Source organism: Triticum dicoccoides, chromosome 3B (genome assembly GCF_002162155.2).
Source record: "Triticum dicoccoides isolate Atlit2015 ecotype Zavitan chromosome 3B, WEW_v2.0, whole genome shotgun sequence".
Taxonomy (NCBI): domain Eukaryota; kingdom Viridiplantae; phylum Streptophyta; class Magnoliopsida; order Poales; family Poaceae; genus Triticum; species Triticum dicoccoides.
In genome coordinates, this window is record NC_041385.1 from 515362675 (window position 1) to 515370523 (window position 7849).

Consider the following 7849-nt stretch of genomic DNA (forward strand, 5'->3'; position numbering starts at 1 on the left):
AAAAAACAATTCTCCGCAAAAAAATGAATGAAATTTATAATCTTAACTAGCAAGATGCCCGTTCGTTGCATGGGACATGAAGATGCATTTGTATTAGTAGTTTATCTTGTTGGAAAAAGATGTTATTTTAATGTAAGTGCCAGTTGGCTCTGGTTTTTATAAGATTAGAGAGTAGAGAAATCCTGGAAAAAAAATGATATTTTAATGCAATTACCGGTTGGGTTTGGTTTAAAAATTTACAGCCCATTTGTTACAACTTATAGCCCATTTTCTGGGGAAGCCCATTTCTTACAACTTACATCCCTCCTCGTCTTGAAAGATTTGCAGCCCAACAAGGCTGAGAAAAGCAAGTAGGCCTTGGTTTTGGTATTCTCCAAAAAAAAGAACTAGGCTAGCCAATTTCAGAAAGAAAAAATATATATCAACTGGGCTCGTCATGTGCGTAATATATAAAAGCATAAGCGTGGGCTAGACGGGTCACAGCCCCCGCATAGCACGCAGTTGAGCTCCGCCTATGAAACTAAAAAACAACTGGGTGAGCTGCTCGGTCCCTGGTGTTATCCGCTCGTTGTGTAATTTTCTCGTTTATTGACTACATTGACAATGGCATGGGACCTAGTTGTCAAACAATTAGGATGCTTTATTTTTTGGCTTGTAATAACGAGGCACCTGCTTGCGAAATGCAATGACCCTGTTGGGTCCCTACTGTCAGCCTCTCCACATACAGTCATCTCCTGATTCCTCTTGGTTGTTGACCATGTTGACAACGCCAGACGACGGCGGGCACAGCGAGCGAACCAAGGTGGAGAACGATGGCGAGGCCTCGGACGGGAACGAACAACAGCCGTGGAAGGTGCGACAGTGTAGTGGCAGGTGGAGGGGAGTACGAGGGCAACAACATGCAACTCAAGCATACAAATGGTACAAAAATACCAAGGATTAATTATTCATCAATTTTTTAGACAAAACCCAGATTGAACATGACAGTACCATCTAACCCAACCACTCTTTTTTGCAGTCGCAAACAAATGGATCGGTCTGATCCATAAAATCAACATCCTGTGCAAAAAAATTTATTTCAGGATGACTATAACTTGTCTTAAATAGACGCCGAGCACGTTTAGAAGCCCATTTGTCCACCTGAAACTTCTTTTTTTGCTGTTCAACATGTCCATCCGTGAGAAATCTCTTGCGGTAAAAGTTAAGCCTCATGGACAATAGTAACCTCACATTCAACAGGAAGAATGTGACAAAGCTTCAGTTTGCCTGGTTGGATGCATATCATTCCATCGTTATTGTCCTCAAACGAATGTCATGAGAACTGAGAAAATCCTTGTGCTTATTACGCCACCGATTGGTTATACATTTTTCTCCATGTGGTTCTGCCTAAGTAGACATGAAGATTGAAAACAGTTAAGGTCTGAAAGAAGAGTATGTCGAAAGAACGACAGCTGAACAGTTAATTCTAGTACAATATATACGGGCTTTCAATGTGCATGAAATAATCACCTCTATGTATAAATTCTCCAGAGATCGAAAGCATCGCAGCTGTCGGCGTTCTGGGAATGGGGGTACCCAGACTTGCCTGCCTGCGGCCTGCGGCGTGGCTCAAGGAGTGGCCCAGTACGGCCCATCTTCATCAACACATGCTCAAGACCCTCGCGAGGGGCCAAGCCTCGTGGGGAAGGACGACAAGAGGCTTCCTCAGGCACGGCCTCGTCAAGCTGGCTCGCGAGGAGGCGAAGAGATCAAGGCGGGGTACATCACGAGGTGCCCATGACGCAAGCCATGATGACCAAGGCCAGGCGGGCGCCAGGCGGGCGCCGGCCTGTGCAGAGTCCTTGTTTCCCCTTTGGTGCAAAGGGGGCAAGCGCAGGCAAGGGTATCAGGCAAAGGCAACCATTTCAGTGCAACAAGACGATGACCAGCAGGGCGGCAGAACGGAGGTCATCGTGGAGCCAAAGCCGGCGTCATCGTCAGGGTGTTTGGTAGACGAGGACCAACTTTAGTCAGGATAAGTGTACTAGATGTTCCCCTTCAAAATGGCCAATTGTTGGCGCCCTTCCCGCTCAATATTTTGGAAGAGGCCCAGGGCCTCCGCCTATAAATAGGACTAGCCACCCCCCAGGGTAGAGGCATCGGCATCTGATCTGGAGACCAACCAGAGAGAAGAACCTTGGACAACACCACCATAGGAACAGACCCTCGCGAGGTGTTCTTCCCTTGTATTGTTCATCCCCTGAGGCAATCCACACACCACACACTGGAGTAGGGTATTACACCACAATGGTTGCCTGAACCAGTATAAATCTTGTGTCCTTCGTGTTGTTCTTCGTGTAGTTTAGATCGTAGCGAGGCGGTGAGACATGAGTAGGCCGGGGGTGTGATCTCCGCGTGCACCCTAGTGTTCGAACCTCAAGGGTCTGCCGGAACCCGAAATCCGACATTTGGCGTGCTAGGTAGGGGTGCACCGGAATCCGCCTTCCGTCGCCTCGTGTTTTCACCGCCCATCCCATCCATGTCGGACGCACGTCGCGCCCGCGCCGAGCGACGGGCCTCTCTCGCCACTGGCGTCAATCAGACGGCCCCCATCGGCGGGTGCCGCCGCCGTTCCCCGTCGCCTGCCGTCAACGCCACCATCGGCCCGGCGGGGAACGAACAGCAGGCGTCGTCCCTGCACCCATCAGTGCGGCGAGAAGGCCGCACCGCCACTCCATCGATGACTCTGGCCGGCTCCTTGTCCCACGCCCGTCGCGCTCCTACAGGCGCGCAAGCCGCGCTGCTCCTGGCACGGGAGCTCCTGCACTACCGTCCCGTCGATGACCTCTACGATGAGTGGCTCACCAGCATCACCGAGCTCGTCAGCGCCGCCGGGGGCTCCCCTGCACCATCCCTGTCGTTGCACCGCGCATCGCCCGGCGTGGGCGACGAAGCTCCAGGGGCGCCTCAGCCGCCTCCCCCCTTAAGAAGGCGCCTTGGCTCCAAGGCGCATGGCCCCTGGGCGGAACCCGCCCCGTCCGGTGCCAGTACAGCAAGAGAAGAGCTTCCAAGAGATCCCTCATCCCCAAGAAGCCGCCCGCGTGCTCCCCGCACCGGCTCGGCACGAGCGCGCACCTGCTCCGGCGCACCAAGACCCCGCGCTGCGCCTGGAGGCAGCGCACCAGGACTTCCAAGATCAAGCTCTCCATCGCCCAAGGCCTCCCGCGGCCACTGCAGGCTCTCGTGCCTTCTCCGCCGAGCTGCGCAACGTGGCCTGTCCGGGCAAGTTCAAGCTAGACCTGCCCCCGCGCTATGACAGCACGGCTAACCCTGCAGAGTTCCTCCAGCTCTACGAGCTGGGCATCGAAGCCGCCAACAGGAACAAGAAAGTCATGGCGAACTGGTTCCCCATGGTGCTCAAGGACGGCACCTGCACCTGGCTCCTGAACCTGGCTCCAGGCACGATATCCTCCTGGGACGAGATGCGCACCCGATTCATCGCCAACTTCCAAGGCACCCGCGGCCGGCCCCCAGCCATGAGCGACTTGCGCCGCATCAAGCAGCAGACGGGAGAGACCCTGCAGAAGTCCATCCAGCGCTTCAACAACGCTCGCCTTAAGATCCCCAAGGTGTCCGAGGAGGCCATCATCTCAGCCTTCTCCGACGGCGTGCGTGACATCAAGATGAAGGAGGAGCTCGCAAGCCATGAAGACCTGTGCACCTCCCTGGAGCTGTTCAATCTAGCGACCAAGTGCGCTAGGGCCGAGGAAGGGCGCCTGTCCCTCCTCGAGTTGCCAGTTGCTGACCAAGAAGAGAAGAAGCCCAAGACCAAGGACATGAAGCGCAAGGGGGCTGCAGTGCTTGCAGCAGAGCCAGACACCAAGCGAGGCAGGGATCAGCCTGAGTCATCCAAGGGTAGCCGATACTACGTGTACCATGACCTCCACACCCACAACACCAACGAATGCCAAGAGCTCAGAGCCGTGCGAGACATACGTGCTGGCCGACGCCCCGAGCGTGGCGACCGGGGCTATGACCGAGGAGGAGGAAGAGGTGGAGGACGATGGGAAGACCGTGGCCCATGCCAAGGGTGGCGAGACCCACCTCGCGAGGACTGCTGGCAGGACCAGCCTCGTGAGGGAGGTTGGAGATACCCACCTCGTGAGGGAGGTTGGAGAGACCCACCTCGCGAGGGGGGTTGGAGAGATCAGCCTTGCGAGGATCGCCCACAAGGCAATGCGGGCCTCCCACCTCTACCACCACAGCCGAGGAGGAACGAAGACCATCACCAGGATGAGGGGGCTGTGGGCTTCCAGGAGCCGCGCGCAATCGCTTGCATCTTGGGCGGCGCCCAAGCCCCGGTCTCTCAGTGCATCTTCAAGCAGTTTGCCCGCAAAGTGAATGCAGTCCTCCCCAAACTTGAGGCCACACGCCCTATCAGATGGTCATCGTGGGCTACCACGTTCAGCTCAGCGGATGAGCTCAAGTGCGTAGCCACAGCCGGAGTCCTCCCAATGCTTTGCTCCCCAATCAGCAGCAATGTGCAAGTCACCAGGACCCTCATTGATGGCGGAGCGGGGCTCAATGTCCTATCCGTCGAGATGTTCAACAATCTCCAAGTGCCACACAATCAACTGCAGCCGACCAAGCCTTTCTTAGGAGTCACTGATGGTTCCACAGTTCCGATAGGGCAGGTCCGCCTTCCTATCACCTTCGGGCAGTGCAACAACTACCGCACCGAGCTCATTGACTTCGACGTCGCTCACATCCGCCTGCCGTACAATGCCATCCTCGGGTACCCAGCCCTGGCCAAGTTCATGGTCGTGACCCATCACGGCTACAATGTCCTCAAGATGCCAGGAAGCGGTGGAGTCATCACGGTGCCCTGTGAAGAGAGAGATGATGTGTGTTCTCTGGAACGCACTTTCCAAGCCACATCAATTGAAGACCCAGATCATGGAAGCGGGAGGCTTCCCGAGGCTGCCCCCAAGAAGAAGAAGACATTGCCTGGACCGACCCTAGGGAGGTAGGCCCCTCAGGGTTCGTGCCTGTTCAGGGGGCGCCTCCCACATAGGAAGGCGCGCCTGGCGCCCTCCTCGAGCAAGGCTCGGGGGCTCTGTCCTGGAGGGCCATCGACTTTGCTAGGATCACGAGGGAGGCGCTCGGGCACCAGTTGGAGGCGTGCTTCAAGGCACATTTCCCTTAAGAAGGAGCAAGAAAAGGAGGGCCAAACCCCCAGGAGTTCATCAGCGAGATCATTCAGGAGCTGCAGGAGTCAAGAGTCATGAGCGGCAACCGCCGCTTACCCGCTGTAGCTCCCCATCCAGGCGAGGATGGTGGGCTGCACGTCTGCATCGACATACCAGGACTCAACCGAGCCGCCTCTCAGGAGCGCCTCTGGCCCTCACACGTGGGACGCTGCAAAGGTCCACCCCATAGCTATGTTCGCATGCCTCACGGCCTGCCGAACGCGGCTGCTGTGCATCAACGCCTCATGAAGAGCATCTTGGAGGCTTAGGCGGTCAGGCATTCCGCAGTCCTGGCGGAGATGGAGATGGTCCGCGAGGAGCCGCTAGCGCCTCCGGAGCCTCCCGAGGCCCCTGTGCCTGGGGGCTCGTGAAGATCGTCTTGTAACACCCACGATATGGCTATATCTCCCACATGTCGAAGCACGACTTAGAGGCATAACCGCATTGTGGTTTTGTCGCAAGAAGGGTCATCTTCACACAATCCCATATAATGAACAAGAATGGGATAAAGAGTTGGCTTACAATCGCCACTTCACACAATGTACATATAATAAATCATACATCATTCAGAGTACACACATATAGTCCGACTACGGATGAAGCCAAAAGAAAAGAAGATAACCCAACTGCTAGATCCCCGATCGTCCCAATTGGGCTCCACTAATGATCAACATGAAACGAAACATAGCAACGACCAAGGTCTTCGTTGAGCTCCCATCTGAGCTCGATTGCATCACCTGCACTGGTATCATCAGCACATGCAACTGTTGGTAGTATCTGGTGAGTCACGAGGACTCAGCAATGTCAAAACCCGCGAGATCAAGACTATTTAAGCTTATGGGTAGGAAGGGGTAAAGTGGTGAGGTTGCAGCAGCGACTAAGCATATATGGTGGCTAACATACGCAAATAAGAGCGAGAAGAGAAGCAAAGGAACGGTCGTGAAACTAGCAATGATCAAGAGGTGATCCTGAACTCCTACTTACGTCAAACATAACCCAAAACCGTGTTCACTTCCCGGACTCCGCCGAAAAGAGTGGAACAAAACACCAGGCATAAGGCCGAGTCTTCCACCCTTTACCAAGTATATAGATGCATTAATAATATAAGAGATATTGTGATATCCCAACATAATCCTGTCCATCATGGAGCAATCTTCAACTTCACCTGCAACTAACGATGCTATAAGAGGGGCTGAGCAAGCGGTAACATAGCCAAACAACGGTTTGCTAGGAAGAGTGAAAAGGTTAGAGGCTGACATGGCAATATGGGAGGCATGGTAAACAAGTGATAGGTAGCGCGGCATAGCAATAGAACGAAGCAACTAGCAAGCAAAGATAGAAGTGATATCGAAGGTAAAGGTCATCTTGCCTGAAATTCCGCTAGGAAGCAGAACGAGTCCATGAAGAAGAAAAACGAACGTAGTCGAACGAGTCCTCACAACTCAACGTAACCGGAACTAACAAGGAGAAGCGCAACCGGAAAGAAGCAAACATCATGGTAAACACACAAGCATAATCATGGCATGATGCACAAACAAGTATGATGCACGTCCGGTTTAAAGAGGCATGGAATGGCAAGGTAAAGCAAACAACACAACAATTTAAGTGGAGCTCAATATGCAATGAGTTGCATATTGACGAAACACCACATCAATTATTTAGTTCTCTCTCGTTTAGGTACAATAATATTAAATGTTATTAAACATGGCAAGGGGTGAAGCATAATTAAACTACCTAGCTAGGCAATTTAAATGAGGCCGAAAGCAAGAAACAACAATTTCAGAAAAACCCCATATGTCATTTAGCAATTTAATGCAAACACAATTCTAAGCATTTAAATGTTGTTATCATGATGCGGATGACATGCACAAGTTTTATGCAATTTTATGAAAATGTTTACATGAGCATGTTATGAAGCATTTGGTCACCATGGCGGAACGAAAAGGGTGCCACGGTGGCGAAACAAAAATGGTGCCACGGCAACATATCCGAAAATGATGCCACGACAACATATCCGAAAATGATGCCACGGTAACATATCGGTTCCGGTAGCTCACGGAGATACCGGTGCAAAAGGAAGTGAGCGTGAGCGAGTCATGCAAGATGGTGGGGTGCTCCCGGTTACCGGGTTCCCACGGGACGGCGGCATGGCAAACGAGGAACGAATGTGCAAGGACAAACGGGCACGGTGCAAACACGAGCATCTCCTACAACACACATTCATACACGGGCAGTTGTCACGGTGGTTATACCTTCGAAGCGTGCGTTTCGGAGCGGTTCAGGTTCGGCGAAGGAAGTAGTCGTTCACGGGTCGTAGTGGAAGTAGTTGTACTCGTGTCGTAGTGGAAGTAGACGTTCTCGCGACTGAAGTTGTACACGTCGGCGGTAGTCGAACTTGACGGTCTTGGCAACGGTAGTTGTACACGTTTTCGTAGATGTCCGGGGTCGTCGGGTCGTCATGTAGCCGTACATGTTCGTCGTGGTACACAGTTCGTAGACGTTCGAGTCATCGGTAGAGGAAGTAGTGGTACACGGCCGTAGTGGAACTTGATGCATCCGAGGTCTTTGGGTTCATAGTTGTACTTGGCGTTCGGAGTCCGGGTCTTGTCGGTCCAAAACGA